At 56.9% G+C, this 18,521-nt stretch overlaps 1 protein-coding gene across 4 annotated transcripts in view; it reads left to right on the plus strand.

Annotated features, from left to right (window-relative positions):
* Positions 1 to 7,035: 7,035 nt before the first annotated feature.
* The window catches only part of RBFOX3 (RNA binding fox-1 homolog 3), a 406,019-nt gene continuing 394,533 nt past the window's right edge, over positions 7,036 to 18,521 (plus strand). The window contains exon 1 of one of the 4 annotated variants that reach the window (XM_073885941.1): positions 7,036 to 7,076. The gene's annotated coding sequence lies outside the window, so the exon portion shown is untranslated. Of the gene's footprint in view, positions 7,077 to 7,236; positions 7,645 to 10,534; positions 10,554 to 18,521 lie in introns of those variants that run through there. The other 3 variants (XM_073885944.1, XM_073885939.1, XM_073885942.1) reach the window with 3 other exon arrangements.

Here is an 18,521-nt window from a genome sequence, read left to right on the forward strand (position 1 = left end):
CCCCTCATACTACATTGGATAGTATCCCTCAAAATTCCTGTCCACCCAGAATTCCAGGATGGGGCCTTACTTGGAAATAGGGTCTTTGAGGATGTACTTGGTTAAGATGAGGTCCTGCTGGTTTGTGGGGACCTAAATTCAGTGACATGCCCTTCTGAGGAGGGAACGCTCAGAGGTGGCCACGTGGACACAGAGGCAGAGGTAAAGTGATGCTTCTGCAAGCCAAGAAACCCCAGGATTGCAGCACCCCCAGAAGCTGGCAGAGGGGCCCGGGACGGTTCCTGCCCAGAGCCCTCAGAGGTGGTGTGGTCCTGCTGACACCTTGGTTTGGGACTTCTGCCTCCAGGTTGTGAGAGAGGACGTCTCTGTTGTGTTAAGCCCCCGATTTGGGGTCCCAGCAGCCCCAGAGAATGGAAGCAGCTGCTGCCTCAGCCCTGGGCACTCTCTGTGCCTCACGAAAGGGAAGATGCTCCGTCCGCTTTGCCCTCTGCTGCTCAGAAGACTTTAGAGTCAAATGGGAAAAGCCTTGTCATTTTTCATGATGCCACATTTCCCGCCTTTTTCTTTTAAAAGTATCGTAGGCGCCTCGTGAATGTTCTCACACCTGCGCGCCGTGATGGGGTTTCTGTTTGCTTGGCGTGGAGAAAGCATGTGCTTCCGTCCCAGCGTTGGGAGCACGGAGCCGGGGGTGCCTGCACCCCAGTGTTTCCCAGCTCCGTCTCCCCTTCTCTAGCAGGTCTCGGGCCACACATCCATCTTCCATCTCTCCTCCTCCTGCCTCCAGCCTTCGGAACTTGCCTGTGCTCGCCTCATGCTGGAGGTGATGAGGGACATGGCGGGGAAGATTCAGTTACCATTCAGGTGTTTTGCTCCCACAGTGCCGCACACCTGGCTCTTGGGAAACACGGAGAAATCAGGTTGATTTTCCAGTGTGCATCCAGGTGTCTCTCATCCTGTGGACACCCCGGCGTCTTCTCTGTCCTCCGGAGAATCTGTCTGTCCAGGCGGATGCGCTTTCCCTCTGTTCATGTCTGCTCAGATGCGGCTGAGCACATCCGCACAAAAGGGACAAGTGTGCTACTTCTGTAGAGCAAGCTTAGCACAGGCCTTCTCCCCACAGGATTGCCTGGGGTTGCCTAGCAATCTGACAGCACTCTGCCTCAGCAGACACACGACTTGGATGGATTTTTCCTATTTTTAATTTGTTTTCTGGGTGGGTATTATTGTGCAATCATAGGCTGAGCTCAAAGATATGGCGTGGGTCCACTCGAAACAAGTAGGTCCAGGGAGATGGGGAAGAACCCACTGGTCCTCGGAGGGGCCTTGGCATCTGTTCTCAGAGGCTCTTGTCTCCAGCCATCGGCCCAGTTATGAAAGTTGGGTGGCACCTGGGGACCCTCTGCCCACACCCCTCACACGTTCCGCAGGCCGTCTTGGTTCTCCAGAAGCAACTGCGTTATCAAGCAGAGTGGAGAGAGAAGTGTGTGCGATGTGGACATGGGCCCCTGAGCTGCCTGGATCTCCCCCTGACATTTCCCGTCCACGTGGGAGGAGACATGGCATGATTTGCAAGGGGTTCACCCTCCTCTCGAGAAGATAAATGTCAGAACTGAAAGCAAGCGGGTACTGATATAGAGCTGCACACTCTTAAATAAAATATCAAGTCTGGAAGTGTGTGTGTGTGACATTGCAGATGCACCTGCCTGCTCCCCTGCATGTGAAGTAGGAGGGTGGCGTGGAGGGGCCGGGGGTGGTCCTGCTTGCAGACTCAGAGGCTGGGGTTAGGGTACGGGACTGCCGCTCAGGTGCCCCGAGAACCTGGCAGGGCCCCTGGTGGCTCTGAGCCTCAGTTTCCTCAACCGTAATAGGAGGGGACTGTTCACAGTGACCTCTGAGCTGCTTCCAGTCGGAAATGCCATGATGTCGTCCGGGACCGGAAGCCAGGGAAGGGGTGAGGCCGTGGAGGGAAATACTGTGAACTGGAGATTGAGTCTCCAGGAAAGCTGGTGTTTAGTTGGAAGTGAGGAAAGCAAACGGGAAGGAGGAGGCAGGATGAGCAGGAGAGCTTGCCATCGTGCAGGATCTGGAGGAAGTTTCCAGAAGGGAAGTGGATCGCAGGGCCACCTGCCTTAAGTGATGGAGTGCCCTGGCGGTGGAATGTGGACTAGTCTGGTGCCTCCCATCCCTGGAGACTCCAGGAGAGCCATTCTGTGGGGTGCCGGGAGCAGGTGGGAACTGTTGTCGATAAAGGGGAGAGGGAGGCGGGGGCCTTGGGGAGAGAGCAGTGTCTATGGAGACTCCACCTGCTTTCAGGCTGGCAGGCGAGGGCCCTCTGGGCAGGGGGGATGGGAGAGGGGGAGGCGCCAGAGGGCTGGACAGAGAGGGGGGTTTGGAAGGAGAGGGGGAGGGCGGGAGGAAGTCTGAGCTTTCCCTTCCTAGTGAAAACCAAGGTGCACTCATCTGCGAGGAGTGAGGGGGAACGTGTGGTGGCTCAGGTGTGCAGCCAGGCAGCCAGTCCAGCTGGTGCGGCCGGTGCTGAGGCCATGCGTGGGGGGGGCCCCAGCTGTGACCAGAGGTGAGGGCTGGGCCAGTGCTGGCCTCCGTGACTTCGCTGGGTAAGTCAGTGGGGTTGGAGCCTCTGATGGCGAGGTTTCATGGTGATCTAGACTTCATGGGGTCTGAGAGACCCTACAGAAATAAATGCTTTTTCATGTCTGCTCCGCATGCACAGATGTTAGTGGGTGGTTTCTCCAATACGCTCCCTCAGTCCCTGGGGATCTGTCCCTACGGGGACGTCCTGAACACAGGCAGGCACCTGTCCAGCATGCTACAGTATGCTCAGACTTCGGCCCAAAGGGGAACCCAAAGTAGCCAACGGTGGTGGGCAGTGGTAGGAAATGGATGTGCCCGTGTATTTATATGCAACGTAAATATTGGTGTGGAGAGGGGGAGAGGAAGGGGGAGGGAGAGTCATTCTTAACTGGAAAGTTAGGATTGCATTAAGTGGCCTTCGAATTTACTGTGTTGGATGAAAAGACCAAACAAGGAAGCCCAATAACGGTGTAAAACGTACTTTTCACCAGCACACCAATTGGTCATCTGTGGACCGAACAAGATTGTGGAAGTCTCACAAGGAAAAAGAAGTCCCCTTCTATCTTGTCTTCCTCCCACATTTCACTGTGGTACCGTCACCTACTTAAGGGCAAGGTGATTACCACAGAGACCTAGCCACGGTGTCCTTTCTGCCATGGCTGCTTCGTGCTGCTAGTCTTGGAGGGAGGGTCTGGGAGAAAGAAGACAAGGTGAATAGTTCTGGGGTCACAGTCTGGCCGGCCTCAGACTGAGTTTAGAAGAGCCCCTTTTAGGGGGTCTGTGAACCCACTGGCTCCAAATGGACCACTGCATCTGTTCTAGAAGATTCTTGGCACGAGGGCTTTCTGGGGAATGGGGGGCCCACCCCAGCTGGGATGTCTGGCAGGTTGATGAGGGTGCATAGGCTGATCTGCATTTTCTGTCTCTTAGCTCACCACGGCCACCCTTCCGATTCTAAGAGGACACATCTGAGGGGTGAAATGAGTGTCTTCAGCTTATACACATGGCTGTGCATGGAGGGGAGACCATCAGGACCTGGCCCAAGCAGGCCAGGAAGGTACAGATTAGAACCTGGGCCAGGTTCATCTGGTGTTAAAAGGGCAGCACGATGGTGGAGGCATTTTGGTGATGACAGCCCTCAACAGGTCTGTGTATGGACAGTTGGATATGTCCCCATCCTGCTCTACCCTCCCACGTTTCCCTGCCACGATCTGCCTTCTCTCCCTTCCTGTGGACTCCCCTCCTCTGCCCCTCTCTTACCGGATGCACTGTGTCATATATCCCTTGTCATGTGCTTTCATGATTTACTCCCTCGTTTCGTTGGAGCACATCCTCTAGTAGCTTCCTGAGAAATGGCGGATGGGAAATAAATGGTTTTGAAACCTTGCATATGCAAACGTCTTTATTTTAATCTCACTTTTGATTGTTAATTTGGTTAAGTAAGGGATTCTAGGCCAGGAAAGATTTTCCTTTGGCACTTTGAAGGCACCGCTCCCTTATCTCTTAGCTCCTGCTATTGCTCTAGAGACTGTGAAAGCCCATTCTCATTTGGGCTCTTTTTTTATGGGACCTGGAAACTTGCGGAAAATTTTCTTTGCCCCCAGTGTTTTGTATATCGGTATACCTTGCTGTGGGTCAGTTTCCACCCGTTGTGCTGAGACACTGGGAAACTCATTTCTAGTTTTTGTTCTGTGAGTGTCTTCCTTCACAGCATCCTGCTCTTGGTGTATGGATGCAGGATCTTCTCTGCTGTCTCTGTGGATGTGGAAGGTGGCTGTTGATGATGTCTTCTCCTCTTTGACACTTTACTCAAAGTTGTCCTCCCTCTGCCCCCGCCCCTGGCCGCCCCGCTCCAGGTTGTTTGGTGGCTCTTCTCAGATGTCTGGTAGTTTCGGGATGTCTACTCACATTTAGGGGCGGGGCCTGCAGAGCTGACTGGAAACTCTGAGGACTGGGTGGGCTTGTCCACTGGGGCTTTTCCCTAGAGGGAGAGTGGTCTGCTGTCTGCGGGGACACAGCAAGGTTATAGCTTACCTGCAGGAGGAGGGAGGGACTCTCCTAGGCCTTCCCTGTCCGATAAGGTCCTCTGGGGGCTGAGTGGGGATCTCAGCCTTTAGGGGGCAGGAAACCTCCCTGCCATCCGTGCATGAGGTCCCTCTGGCCACAGAGCCCCTGCCCCATTCTCCCCAGGGAGCACCCCTCCAGGGCAGCTGGCCATTGGTGGCCTGGAGCAGGCAGGCAGCCGGCAATGATCTGTGGGCTTCTTAAACAGACCTCTGCTGCTCTGGGCTGCCTTCCCTATCTCCACAGGCCCCTGGCCCCACTGGTTTGGAGCCTTGGAGGTTCTGTTTCTCAGCTTCCCTCTAGAGTGGAGCGAGGAGTCAGCATGGCCAGGCCAGGCACCGCTGGTCCATTTGCTTTCCACATCATTCCTGTTATCTTTCCTCTTGTTCTCCAGCTCCTTGAGCTTTGTATCTTTACCGAATCTCTTTCGGTACTTTTAGTGGGGTTTTTAAAGGGAGCGAAATTAGCTCCCTTTTAGTTTCCAAGGTAAATCTCCTCTTGTTTTGTACCTGATTATTATTGCAAAGGACCGTTCCCAGCTTCTCCTCCCTGTTCTCACTTAAAAAAAAAAAAAAAGCAACAAAGTTTCCAAGTCAGAGGTTTGTAAAATCTCTGATGATACCCCAAGATGGACAACCTCCTGGGTGCTCCTGGTATGAGGACATACAGATTGGTCCTGATGCCCCTTGCTGGCCAGATCCCTTTGACAGTAGCTGCAGCTAGTAGGGCAGATTCCCTGGGGCTCGTCATGAGGTCAGCCTTGCCAGGGCTTGTCCCCAAGGGGGGATCCGAGTGTGCAGGTCCTATGGCTCAACCTGCCACAGCTGCCAACTTCATCCCACCTGCACGGGAGCTGCATGGGTCTCCGGTGCTGAGTGCTGGCTGGTTCTGGGGGGAGCTTGGGAACAAGATTTGGGGCTGTCTTCAGAGAGCTTTTCTGGAATGACCTAGAAGAATGGCCTATAAGGAGCTGTGCTTTTCCTGTGAAGGAAGAGGCCTGCCTGTAGGGAGACAGTTGGGTGATGGGGAGTGGGTGGGCCCAGCCAGGAGTTGGAGGCCACGGAAGCCTGGACCATCTGACAGCAGAGGACAGAGAGAGCCAATTAGGTCTTTTGAGCAGGGATGTGCCATTTTAAATATGGGGGCTGGGGAAAGTTCAATCAACCAAGCAGCTGCCTGGCTGGTAGACAAGGCATTTATCCGGTGTTTAGCTGTAGGCCGAGCAGCTTACTCGAAATTGTAGAGCATGATTCCCCCTGGCCAAGACAGATCAATGATCCAGACAGGCTGGAGGGCCAGAAATTAAAAGCATTAAGCTCGTAAGTGGACAGTAGCCACTTGTCTTGGACACTGTCTATCCTCACTCTGCAGGGAAGGCAGCCGGCGGCTTGGAGCCCCGGGCATGCAGGAACGCGGAGTCCACATCCCTTCTTCTGCTGCCTCTGAGTCTTCCAGGCCCCTAACAAACCCCAGATTCCATGACACGCTTTTTGCCTCACACAGAAAAGCAGGACAGTCAGGTACAAGGAGGAATCCTATGGTTCCAGAAGCATCATCCAGAAGTAAAAAGCAACCTGGGATGGGTTTTTCATTTGTTTTTAGATTGAGAACGTCTTTGAGGTTACAGCTCACCCCCCTCCCCCCGTGGTGTTCTGGGCACAGCATCTGTTTTTTCCTCAGAAACAGAAGCAAGGCCCTGCCCAATCCTGTGGTTCTGTTTGGGACAGCCCAGGGCCTCCTGCCTTTGGTGCTGACCTTCCTGCCCTCCATGGGTCTCATCCTGCCAGCCCATAGGGTCCCCACTCCACTGGCCCTTAGCTTTGGCTTTCCTTCTCCCCTCCCAGCCCCTGAACCAGGGCTGCTTCTGCCAGGTTGGGGGAGGCTGGAGTAGGAACACGGACAACCAGCAAATCCAAAGTGGACCTCCCACACTGACAGCCCCGCATCTCCAGCAGGGCAGGGGTTTGCATAGGTTGGGTTGGCCAGTCTGGACAAACGCCCCAGCAGTGACCCTGTGTGGCCCCTTCACTCCCTGTCCAGAGGAAGGCAAGGCACTGAATTCCAGGCCTTAGTAAGGGAGTGGGGGTCTGTGGGCAAAGTGGAAGAGGAGGCAAGGCAATGCACACCAGTGGCAGAGAAGTGTGGGGGGGATTAACTTCTGCTGCCGGAGTTCCCATTCTGGGGCACCCCAGTGTTGTCCTTTCCCGGCCAGGGCCAGGGAGGTGGAAGGGCAGGGGTCCTCATGGGAGCTGCCTGTCCCCACATCGCCAGGAGGGAGAGAGGGAGGGAGGAGAGGCGGGGCCAGGGCTGGAGGGCGGTGCTCGCGGGGACCCGGGCAGCTCCGGGCTCTGGGGACCCCTGCGCCTCGCCCACTTCTCCCTTGCCGGGGCTCCGCAGGGCTGGCACTGCGGGCCGCCAGGGTGCGTCGCGCCTCCCCGCCCCGCCGCTGTCCCCGGCGGCGCGGCTGCGGGAGCCCCCTCCCTCGCCGCGCGCTGCGCGCTCCGCCCGAGCCGCCGTCGCCGCCGCCGCCGCCGCCGCCGCCGCCGCCGCGTGCTCCCGCTGTCTCCTCGCTCCAGCCGAGCGAGCCAGAGGAACCGGGGAGAGGGAGAGAGCGAAGGGGGGAGGAGAGAGAGGCGAGAGGGAGAGAGGGGAGGGAGGGAGGGGAAGACAGAGAGAGAGACAGAGACAGAGAGAGGAGGCGGCGGCGAGGGAAGAGCGAGTGTGGAGCGCCGAGCCGCGGGGCTGCTCCGGAGCCGGCGGAGCCTCCTCGGATAGCCGCCCCGGCCCCGGCCCGGGCCCCGGCCCCAGCCGCTCGCGTGGTCGGAGGAGACGCGGCCGCCGCCGCCCGAGCCCGGTCCCGCGCGCCCCTCGCCGCCGGCTCGGCGGTGCCCGCGCGGCTCCGGGACGCCGCTGCCTGCTCGGCGGTCGAGATGCAGCCGGGGCATGGCCGCCGGGCCCCCGTCACCTGCCGCGGGGAGCGCTGAGCCCGTGAGTAGCCCGATCCTTGCCGCCCGCGCATCGCCCTGCGGCGGTCATTACCTTCGCGTTGCACGGACTGGGGGCGTGGGGGCGGGGGAAGCGCGGCCCGGGGAGGGGCGCTCGAGACCCCACAGAGGGAGGCGGGGCTGCACCGCGCGGCTGGGGACCATCCCGTGGGCGAGGGCGCGCGGGGAGGGGTGGCGCCCTCGGGGTCAGGAGTCTCTGCGCAGGGTCTGGGCTCCCCTGGTCCCTCCCGGGCTGGGGTCGGGGCACGTGGCCCAGCCCGAGGCTGGAGGAACGGTTTTGTGAATGGGAAGGCCCCGGGGTCGGGCTCCATGGAGACGCAGGGGAGTCCCGCGCGCTGTGTGGCGGCGGTGGCGGCGGCGGCGGCGGCGGCGGCGGCGGCGGCGGCGGCACAATGCCCGGCTCGGGGAACTCCCCAGCGCGGGGAGGCCGAGGCGCACGGAGATCCCGGCCCCGCGGGGCGCATCCGGGGAGGTGGCCGGAGCCCGCGCGGGTGGGAGCAGGGGTTAGCGACCCCGCAGGGTGCCATGGTCCTCTCTCCCAACACTCAGGCCCCGAGAGCCCTGGCCGAGTCCTTGGGGAGGCGGCTTCACGCGAGGAGTTGAGGACCCAAAGGAGTTGTGGGGAAGAAGGGGCTCCCACGGCTCCCTAAAGAGGGGTCCGCAGCGCCGCGCGCGAGGGTAGGCAACGTAGGCGGGTGGGGGTGGGTGACGAGCGGCCCGCTGGGCCCTCCAGGGGGCGGGCTGGGGGCGCTCCCGGCGGAGTCTCCGAGCGGCGTCAGGGAGACTCCAGCCCGAACCGAGTCTTCTTCTCCCCAGCCTTGGTCTCCCCCAGGGGCCAGCACAGCCCGGCTGGGGAACCTGGAGCCGGGGCGGCCGGGCACAACCCTGGCCCAAACTTTCTGCCCCGGCGTCCCCTGGGAGGCAGTGGCGCTCGTCCCTTCGGGAGGGCTGTCTCCGTCCGCGGCGGCCCGGGCGCGGCATGAGGCCCGAGGTCACATCCTCCCCTAGGTGCGGAGCCTCCCCGGCGTGTCTCCCCGCAGTACCCACGCTGCTGGGGGCCCTCACCCAGTCCGCGCGAGGATGAGGGAGCGGCGCCTGGTTTGGAGGGACGTTGGGACCCCGTCCGTCCCAGAGCGGCCCGGGATCCAGAGTCTCACGTGGGGTGGGGGGGTGTTGTTGGGAGTCTGGAACTCCGGCCCCCCGCCAGCGGGCACGGGGACCTCCGGGGTGGGGAGAAACTGCTCCGTGACAGCTTCCCAGCTTTTTGGAGGGACTAGGTTTATTTTTTAACGGTCACTTTTAAAAAGGACTCCCGCCGCGCTGCTTTTCCTTACGCGGGAGAAACACCTAGCGGTGGAGGCAAAGGATGGGGACTGAGGGATCCATCCCCCAGGTGAGCACCCCCCCTCCCAGCTAGAGGTGAAGTGAAGTAGGGGCTTCGGAGGAGCAGGACCACTCAGGGACGCCCTGGGCGCGCACCCGGGAGCCCAGGGCACTCAGCACCAAGCAGGTTCCAGGCTAATGGAGTCAGGTCGCTGGTAATGAGGTCTTTTAGTCGGAAGACAGCTTTGGTTTTACTGGCCTGCAAAAAATAAATACATAAATAAAAAATAAATAAGAGTATAAACACCACGGCAGAACCTGCTCATTAAGCGTGCATAGTGGATTTGGGCGGATGTCTTAATTAGGCTGCGTTGTTAACAGGGATATTACACTAATTAAAACCAGACCCTCCAGGTGAGCAAAAATTGTGGAGGGAGAGGGAGAAAAGTTGCAGCGAAAGTGCTGCTCGAAGAAAGCGAGATGAGTGCAGGTGGGGGGGCCCGTGGGGGCTTCTTGGGGCAGCATCGGGGGTGGGGGGTGCCTTCTGAGCACCAGCAAGGTGCACCCCCTCCCTTCCCACCTCCACCAGCCAGCGCTGAGGACTGAGGCTGCCACCCCAGTCCCCTGGGGACTGGAGGCCTCCCTGCGTGGGCACGGGCTCTCCGCACACTCCTAGAAGCAATGCTTAACCCCTCGTTCCCCTGCTGGGAGTTTCAGGGAGGGCGACGGTGTGGGCGAGGTGGGAAACCCTGGGGGTTTCGGGAGCAGAGGCACAGAGTGGCACGGGGGCACTCAGGCCAGCCAGTCTGGGCCTGGTGAGGCAGCTGTGTATGAGGGGGATGGTTTGCCAGTGGCGTATAGGCCGTTTGCCTCCGAGCTGCTGGGGTTTTCTGGCATGAAGTGCCCATTTCCAACAGCGATTCCCTCCCCCATAAAAAGAGGACTTAAATGATTTATCTGATCCACCCTCCAGGGGCCTGGGGCTTAGAGAGACCTCCATCCACCTCCTCCGGGGCCTTGGTCGTCTCAGGACGCTGGGAGAAGCTGGGAATTCAGGAAGTACCCCCCAGGCCTGGGCTCTCTGGCTGCGTCAGGCCTTCTTTGTGAATGCCCCTCGCCCAGTGCCCTCCGACAGGAGCAGCAGCTGAGCTGGGTGTATTCACTGCCCTTCCACAGGGGCTAGAGGCCGGGCTGGAGGGAAGGCGGAGGCCTGAGCGGCCCCCTGCCATCTAGGGCGCCCTGGTCGTGCAGACTGGCGGCAGCACCAAGGACAGAGCCAGGGGCCCGCGGCCCGCTCTCCCGCCTCTGACATTGGACGGGGGCCGCTGGGGGCGCTGCAGGTGCTCGCCCTCACCCTGCTAGGGGTAAGGGGAGGGCTCCTGAGGTGCGCGCAGAGCTGGGGGAGCCCAGGGCCAGTGAAGAGGCAGATTTAGGAAGGAGGCAGGTGGGAGGACTCCTCGGTGCCATTCCAGAGTGGGCCTTCTGTGGTGTTCCTGCCACTTAACTTTGAGCGTTGCCAATGGCTTGTGGGAGAAACGGAGAGAAATTATGGAGCTTTTTGATATTTGGGTATGTATGAGACATGCATGGCAGCGGCTGGAAAAAATGGTACCCCCAGTCATGGATCCTTGCCAGCCTGGTATAGCTCAGGCCTGTCTCTCCCTTGCCGACTTCTTCCCGGCCCCCCCTTCAACCATGGCCCGGGCCTCCTTCATTCTGTGATATGGACAAGTTGGAGGCACCTTGCTCTTAAAGGCAGGCGCCAGGCTGATTTATCCCCACCTCCTCCTGTATACGCATGCTATTTGGGGCATGCATGTGGAATCAGCAGTGAAGGAATGTAAAAGTGAAGGGAGCTCCTGTCCCACCCAGAAGTGTCAGCAGGTTGGGGGGTGAGCATAGAGGAGCTGGGCAGGGGGAGACGGCTCGGTGAGCCCAACTCCACACAGGGATGGTATTTTCCCGGGGTTGCAGCATGGGGCTCACCTTGTCCAGCCCTTCCTCCGGCCCGGCTGTTGGTGCGTCTGCAGTCTGTGGTCAGTTGTCTCTCTCTGCTTATTTATTGCCACATTCCTCCTCAATACTCTGTTATAAAGACAAATGGAACCTGACGCACACCTGACATTTGGGAGGAATTTTTTATTCTTAAACAAGTGAAGGGGAAAAACCATCTTGAAACTTTCCCACCTTGAACAGAGATGCTCCTTCTTGGGCACCTGCCTTTCCCCAAATCCCCTCCCGTGGCAGGCCTTTCCTTCTGCACAACAGACTGGCTTTATGAACACATCCCATTTGCACCTACATCTTTTTGATGAGCTGCAGTGTCTCCCCACGTTCTTTTATAAAAGCAGCACGTTGTTTTCACAGGTTCATGAAACATTCAGGCAACCGAAACATCTTATTTTCTGCAGCCCCTCTGAAGTAGGTTTTTCCCTGAACCATCACTGTCTCTTTTATTTATAACATTCTGGTTCCATCTCCCCCACTTCTCACTGTCTGTCTGTCTGTCTCTCCTGCCCCACCTCCTTCACATCTTTGTTTTTCCCCCTGTACTTTCTGAGTGGTGTCGGCACTCTGTATGTGACTTTCTCCTTGCATTACCTGTGAGAGTTGAGGACCACTTTCAATTAACAGTTGGATGGTGGTAATAATTGAGTACACAGTGGGGTCTGTTCTTTGTGGGGGGATCTGCAGAAGGATGAGCATCCTCACTTAAATACCTCGTGACAAGGACTGATTTGGCATATAGGATATACATTTTAATGTCAGTGCTCTAAGTAAATTACTTTGCTGTAGCAGGTTCTCCAACACATGAGCTGCCACCAAATCATACCTCAGGAAGGTGGCTTGAGATAACAAAGAGCATACAGTCTGTTACTTAGTTTGTGTTTCCCTTAATAAGGGGAGCGGGGAGCTCACCGTATACACATTGCATTTTGGAAAGTGTTGCCAGTCTAGGTGGAGCAGAACTGAATGCTCTTCCTCAGGAGCTGGGCGGGCCACCATGAGGGACAGCCAGCCAGTGGGGGCCTCCGGGCCTAGGAAAGACTGTCAGTTTTGTTTTAAATTAGGGGCAGAAAGATGTGCTCAACTGTGTGATAGGGACATCTTCCTCTGAATCTCCTCTCCATTCTTCCTGTGTAGCTCAGGGCTGGTTCCTGCTGACCCCACCTGGGAGGAGGGTTGTAACTTGTTAGCATCAGCGTCATGTTGTGGGGTGGGGTCTTTAGAGTCTGTGGTGTTCTCTGAGGATCAAGAGCAAAGCAGTTCTTGTTGTTAAAAAAAAAATTTTTTTTTAAGGTTTAATGTTTAAAGCCAGAGCAACGTCTCAGCAGAAAAAAAGGAGGGAGAATATATGTATTTTTAGCAGAAGTTCACCCACTATTGTTATGGTTGGTGGCTGTATTGATACCTTCCTTCCAAGGTTCTGGAAGGACGGGGGCATGGCTGAAGCAACTGCACTGTACCTGGCCATGCCGGGCTGCTTCTGAGACCCACTCCTGGTCATCGGTGCTGTGTGCGCAGGTGTCCGCCAGGTGTCTGCTGCACGCTGTGGGGAATGAGCCAACCCTTCTGGTCTGGCATAGCACTGGACAGTGACTGGGAACCAGGAGAAACCAGGAGGAGAGGCAGGTGCTCAGGTGTGTCTATATTAGCCCTTTTAGAAAACAGTCCCACTTGCAGGTGAGGGAACTGCTTGGGGACAGACACCTGCTACCAGCCAGACTCTGCAGTTACATCAGGGTTCTTGCCGGGGGGGGAGGGGCAGACAAGATCATAATTTGTATCTTTGGTACATAAGACAGGAGAATCCATGTGTCTTTATTTCTCTGAGACATCTTGGTTTCACTTCAAAATTCTTCCACCAAAACAAATAAGCAAAAAGTAACACAACCCCCTCCAAAAGATCCCTTCTTGCAGTTGTGTGGGCCGTGTACTGCACAAGCCTGGGGCACAGCTGGAGCCCTACCTGTGAATAGTGGAACACCGGAGCCCTGCTCATCAGTGTCTCCTGGTCTGTGACACCAAATGGGACTGAGGGGTGGCGATGATAGGAAAGGTGGCCCTCTGGGGCCGAGGCCCTTCCCCCACCCCCCTGCGGTTTGTGTCTTTGGGCCCCAGGTGACTGCTGATTCCTGGGCTGGGTGTCCTGTCGCAGGATAGTTTTCTTTTAGGCCAGAATAATGAGAGCACAGAGAAGCACACTGTTCTCAGCACTGAAGCCTCTGTGTGTAAAAACGGGAACCCCTGTGAAAGCCAAGGGACATAGCGTTTACTTGTATTGAAAAGGTGGATGGGAACCCCTGGGGATTTAGAGAGGAGCAAACACCCGGGTACGTTTGGAAGTAATGTCTTGCTAAACGGATAGTTTAAAATCCTTACTGAATATAAATTAGAGGTTTCCCTACTGGATTAAATAGAAAATGACTCCGAGATCTTCTGGAACTTTTCTTCCAAGGATTGGGTACAGGGTGATGCTCCCGGGGCTGTACATAGGAGCTGCTGGGCACCTTAAAACCCAAGCTCGTGCTGGTGACTTCTCCCCCGCCCCACACTTTTTTTCTTTCCTGTTGGCAGAAGCAGGAGGGGTTCTGCAGCCTCCTGTTTTCAGCAGGAGACGTAAAGATGGTTTTCCAGTAGCTCCCATGGGATGGTCGCACACTCCCTGTGTCCATGTGTCCCATTCCCTCGGGGCCCAAGGAGAAAAAGGCAAATCAGAAAGCGTTGTGTTCTGGCTCCTGTCAGGCTCCACCAGCGCTTGCTGCTGACTCATCCTCCCAGCCTTGCCTCTCCTGGGGGTCTAGTCTGAATCCCCGATTAGTCTCCTTGTTGACAGGGATTCCCTGAGATTGCGCCGCACTGGTGCTCCTCTCTCCCGCGGGCTGATGGTATAAGAACCACCCTTCACCCCCAGGACACACCCGTTTAGATGCACATTTAAATGCTACGCAACTTCTGAACAAAGCTGTCGATTCATTATCTTGCTGGAGACCTCAAGCCCATTGGGGCAGCAGCGTTGCTGGTCAGTGCAATGCACAGAAGAGGCGAGCGCCTGCCCACGCTGGGGTTGGGGGCGGGAATGAGGACTTCCCCACCCTGGGACTGGGGCGAGCTCGCAAACCCATTTACTCAGCTGGGCAGTAGGGAGGCAGCCGCTTTCAAGGAGCTGGCACTTAGTAGGCACACAGCAGCTGGTGGGGAGCACCGGCCTTCTCTGGGGCCACCCGCCTGCCAGAGGAATGAGCATCTTGTCTGAGTTAAGGACACAGGTGCTGCACTGTCTCCTGTGGCCATAAGGAGATGACATAGTTTCCAGTGGTTCCAGGTGCCAAGATGGAAAGAAGTCTGAGCATCTCTCTATAGCATTTCTTATTTGGGTGGCCAGGAGGTGCCCCCAGGAGCAGCCTGGTGGCCCATGCTCTCGTGAACAGGCCAGGGAGAGGGACAAGAGTCAAGTCCTGGCTATGGGGCTGTGGACCCAGGGATCACCCCCACCAGGGCTCTGGGAGAGTGGAGGGCTCTTGCCTGCTCATGCTGTGTTGCCTCAATGGGCCGCCTGTCTGTTCTCATGCTCCTACTCCCTGGAGGGAGGGCAATCTCAAGAACCACAGTTGGAGGGTGCTGCAACTGGGCTTTTGTCCGAGTTAAGGACACGGGTCCTAGGTCATTGCCAGCTGGGTTTTCCCTGAGTGGCGGTGAAAGGAAAAAGAATCTTGACCCCACCACTGCCACCACCCTTCCCAGACTCCTCTGAACCTGTGGATCACCTCCGTAACACTTACTCTCAGACAGAAAGATTCTGTCCCACCTCTGCCTTCAGTATGGAGATGAGTGATAAACCAAAACATGGTCTTGCAAAAACCATTAGCAATAAACAAAGCGTGGGTCTTTCTGGAATATTGACTCTTCCTCATTGAAAGGACCACAGTGGTGCCGTTAGGCACGGCTGGGGCCTCCACTGCAGGGACAGGTGAGGTGGAACCAGGGCCCAAGGGGCTGCTTACACAGGCTTCTTGTAGACCGGGTATGGGGCTGTGGTTCACCAACTTCCCTGCTGCGCTCCCTGAGCTGCTCATAATGGACTTGATAGTGCTCGCTGCCTGCCTTGTAGGGGTGCCATCCATGGGTACATTAGTCAAGTGTTTTGGAATCTTAGCTGAAAAGAGAAGAGCTGGGGAAATCTAAGGTGAGAATTATTATTTTCAGTGGTGTAATATTATAAGCAGCGCTCGTGGACAACCCACGCCACGTCGAGTGTTACGCTGCAGGTCAGCTTGCTGGCTGAAGGGAGGGAGGGAGAGCCTGGATGATGAACTTTGTTTGCTGGGGAGCCCGTCCCCCTTGTCCTCAGCACAAAAGCCCCTCTGCCGGGGTCTGAGACAACTTTTCGGCATGACTACCAGCGAGTACATTTTTCTTTCTTACCGCAGACCTATCCTGGGACAATTAAGAAGAATGCACATAGAATCCTTCTTTTGACTGTTCCAGCATCCCCTGGCCATGCCTGGGATCGCTCTGCAAGTTTGCCCTTGACTTGGAAGATACATGTGTGACTCTTTATGTGCATTGGTGATACTGCAACGATGAGCATTTGCTTTCCTGATGTGTCCGTGCTAAATGCATAGGTGCTTCCCACAGACTTAGGTTGAAATCTCATCTTAAAAGTGTAAGTGTCTGTACAGAACAGATGGGTAAAACTGAAACCAGGTCATTGGTAATGGTGTCTGTGTTTACATGTTGAAAACATAGCACGTGGTCTCTGCCCCCTCCCACCCCAGGTTATCATGTTATTCTTTCTTGGCTGTGTGTCACCACAGAGACCAAATAAGGAAGAGACCCCTGCCCCCATCACAGACACGTTTTGTTCAGATCCTAAGATGAAAACTCATAAGACCAGACTTGGAAAATTTTGGCCCCCGAGGATAATTTTTCAGAAAGTAATGAGTACTAGAAATGAGGGCTGTAAAGTAAGTCTTTAGGTAATAATCATAACTGTGATGAGCGGTACCTCGAAATGCATTAATATACACCAACATTACAGAAAAATTAAGTCTGCTGGAAGGGAAGGAGGTGTGCTCTGGGGCCTGAGGCCGGGCCTTCTTTCCCTGCACCATGTTCAGGGCTCTGTGCTTGTGGCCTGTCCCCATCTCTTATGGGAGGCCCCCGTCCCCCCGGCTGGCCCTCAGGTGCACACATAGTGCAGACGGGATGGAGAAATATTGTTTCCTCCCCAGTGGGTTCCTTTCGGGGCTGTGCTGTTTTCCAGCAAGGCGAGGGAATGCTGAGACTTCCCCAGTGTCTGGCCCCGCGTGATCAGAGGCCAGGCTGCTCTAGAGCTAGGGCCGGAGGGCGAGGCCCAGGGCACCCGCATGCACGTTGCACCTCGAGGCTGCAGTGGTGAGTCTTCTGCAGTGCCCCACCCCCATTAACAGCCAGAGCACGCGGCCACATGTGCTCTCCTACCCATCCCTCTCTCCCCCTCCCTGACCCCATAGCCTCTTTCTCTTTCTCCTGCCCTCCCTTCCCGCTTCCCCCCTTCACCTTGAAAGCCAGCAGACTTCTCTAGTGGGATGCAGGCGAGGGGCTGGCAATGGCAGGTCAAGCAGCGCTGAGCTCAGAGCAGCCATGAGGAAAGATTTACGGTTCTTCCCTGCCCTGCTGGATGGACAATTAAAGCCATGCACGGCTGGAGGAGAGCGGTGTCGTTAAGAGTCAGGATGGTCAGAATAAATCAGTCACCTCCACTTAGCTGGCTGAGCTGGGCTGCTTCCTGGGGCCTTTACGGTGGGAGCCCCCTTGGGTGTAGGTTTGAAGGCTTCAGGATGGACTGTTGGAGGATCTGACATACCCTGAGCACCAAAGGAATTGGGGCCTGAAGACCCCAGGGGTCTCCTCGCATATGGGGGTTGTGCTGTCGGCCTTAGGGGCAAATTCTGGATAACGCATATGCAGGGTGTTTGTCTCCTTAGCACCTGGCACCTGCCGGAGCCACAGACTAGAATGCTTGTGGGTCAGAATAGTGGACCCCAATTTGACAGTAGAGTGTATGTGCACACACATGCGTGACACACGCGTGCGTGTGTATGGAGGTGGGTGCACATGCGTGGCCCAAGTGTGTATGGATGTGGGTGCATGTGTGTGCACATGGGTGGCACACATGTGCGTATGGTTGCGGGTGCATGTGTGTGCACATGGGTGGCACACGTGTGCGTATGGATGTGGGTGCATGTGTGTGCACATGGGTAGCACACGTGTGTATGGATGCGGGTGCATGTGTGTGCACATGGGTGGCACACATGTGCGTATGGATGTGGTGTGTGTGCACATGCGTGCGTTGTATGTGCTCACCTCTTGGGCCCTGGCGGGTCCCACCTGTGTCTTTAAACCCACACGGCCCTGGTCAGGCTGCCGGGACTGGGCGTCTGAGCATCGGCCAAGCCCTGCGGCCGTCCTTCGTTTGTTCTGTTGTCTTATTTCAGCGCCTTCAAGACTCTGGCAGTTTCCTCAAGGAAACTTTGTCTTTGTGGAAATGAGATGCCAAGGGCTGCTCGGCCCTCCTACTGGCTAATTGATGATATGATCCCGCGTGGGAGTCCTGTCATTCCTAGAAACGCTCTTTATTTCCTGCTTTCCCCACCTCCCTGCCCGCCCTCTCCCACCTCCCCACTGGGGTCTGATCTCCATGACGGTGCTGGAGCCGCTCCATGTGAGGTGTGGGCTGAGGCATTAGTGGGTATTCAGCCAGCCAGCACGCCAGGCCTTTCATTAACTTGGATACTACAATTATGTGCACAGAAACGCTCAAAGGGCCATTTAGGATTTTTCTGCCTTTAAAAAAATCATTCCTTTCTTCACAGCCGTGGTCCCAGCCCGTTGGCACCACAGCTGGGACGCGGAGCCTCGCAGTGGCCGTCGAGCTCTCCAGCGCGCCTGTCTTCCGTGTGTAATAAACAACACGCAAGCTGCAGCCAGCGCTGTGGGCGGGGCTCCGGCATTGTTCCATGCGGAGGTGCTCTGCACACAGTCAAGGCAGCGTGCCTGGTGGGGCGCACTGCCTCCCGCCGTGACTTACCGTGCAGGCACAGGGCTGCGAGCGGGCTGCTGCACCAGGGGAGGTGTGCGTGCGGGTGTGCACGTCCCATCCCTACGTGAGGCCCGTCCCTTGGCATCGAGAGCCTGCTTGACTTCTTCGGGGAGGACCGGTGCCCAGGGCAGTGCTCCCACGGAGGCAACGGGGGCCCTTTGAGGGTCCCTGGCATCTCTGAGTGTGGGCAGGGATGGGGTTTTGTGGGGGAATGGAGGTCACGCACAGGCATGCTGGCCCTCTGTGCATGCGTGTGTGCATGTGTGGGTGACTGTGTGCGGGGACTGGGCTCTGGCGGGGGGTCTCCCCACTTTGGAAGATGTGTGAGAGGTGTCCTGAAACCTGACTGGGACCCGAGGGAAATGGATTGCTAGTCTCCAGACTTCTGGGGTGGGGGCAGGTGCCGGGCGGGCCGCTGGACCCACATGGGAGGCATGCTGGCTCAAGGTCAC

This window comes from Callorhinus ursinus, unplaced genomic scaffold (assembly GCF_003265705.2).
Source record: "Callorhinus ursinus isolate GAN/ISIS: 27379988/994484 unplaced genomic scaffold, GSC_fseal_2.0 scaffold68, whole genome shotgun sequence".
NCBI lineage: Eukaryota > Metazoa > Chordata > Mammalia > Carnivora > Otariidae > Callorhinus > Callorhinus ursinus.